Source organism: Ipomoea triloba, chromosome 16 (genome assembly GCF_003576645.1).
Source record: "Ipomoea triloba cultivar NCNSP0323 chromosome 16, ASM357664v1".
In the NCBI taxonomy this organism is placed as follows: domain Eukaryota; kingdom Viridiplantae; phylum Streptophyta; class Magnoliopsida; order Solanales; family Convolvulaceae; genus Ipomoea; species Ipomoea triloba.
The window spans coordinates 7,424,075-7,424,934 of NC_044931.1; the positions used below are offsets into that span (position 1 = coordinate 7,424,075).

Sequence of the window (860 nt, forward strand, 5' to 3'; positions counted from 1 at the left end):
ATAGTACCCTTAGCGAGCGGTCCAGCGGTTTAAAAGAAAGATTAAAAAGAGGGTGGGGGATGCAACACGAGGACTTCCCAGGGGGTCACCCATCCTAGTACTACTCTCGCCCAAGCACGCTTCACTTCGGAGTTCTGATGGGATCCGGTGCATTAGTGCATGGATGATCGCATCCGTCATGTACTGCGCGCAAAATGTACTTGACCCTCTCTCTCCGCGCAACTTCTCTCGCTTAGCGGTTTAGCGGTTTAAAAGGATAGTACCCTTAGCGAGCGGTCCAGCGGTTTAAAAGAGAAATTAAAAGGAAGGTGGGGGATGCAACACGAGGACTTCCCAGGGGGTCACCCATCCTAATACTACTCTCGCCCAAGCACGCTTCGCTTCGGAGTTCTGATGGGATCCGGTGCATTAGGGCTGGGATGATCGCATCCGTCATGTACTACGCGCAAAATGTACTTGACCCTCTCTCTCCGCGCAATTTCTCTCGCTTAGCGGTTTCGCGGTTTAAAAGGATAGTACCCTTAGGGAGCGGTCCAGCGGTTTAAAAGAAAAATTAGCTTGACTTCGGAGTTCTGATGGGATCCGGTGCATTAGTGCTGGTATGATCGCATCCGTCATGTACTACGCGCAAAATGTACTTGACCCTCTATCTCCGCGCAACTTCTCTCGCTTAGCGGTTTAAAAGGATAGTACCCTTAGTGAGCGGTCCAGCGGTTTAAAAGAAAAATTAAAAAGAGGGTGGGGGAAGCAACACGAGGACTTCCCAGGGGGTCACCCATCCTAATACTACTCTCGCCCAAGCACGCTTAGCTTCAGAGTTCTAATGGGATCCGGTGCATTAGTGTTGGTATGATCGCATC

At 50.6% G+C, this 860-nt stretch overlaps 3 non-coding genes across 3 annotated transcripts; all 3 read right to left on the bottom strand.

The window, feature by feature from the left end:
• Positions 1-56: 56 nt before the first annotated feature.
• Positions 57-175, bottom strand: LOC116008606. Its single transcript, XR_004095978.1, has one exon. It is a non-coding gene; the product is annotated as a 5S ribosomal RNA (ribosomal RNA).
• Positions 176-312: 137 nt separating this feature from the next.
• Positions 313-431, bottom strand: LOC116008697. The gene has a single exon (XR_004096063.1). It is a non-coding gene; the product is annotated as a 5S ribosomal RNA (ribosomal RNA).
• Positions 432-742: 311 nt separating this feature from the next.
• Positions 743-860, bottom strand: LOC116008822. The gene has a single exon (XR_004096177.1). It is a non-coding gene; the product is annotated as a 5S ribosomal RNA (ribosomal RNA).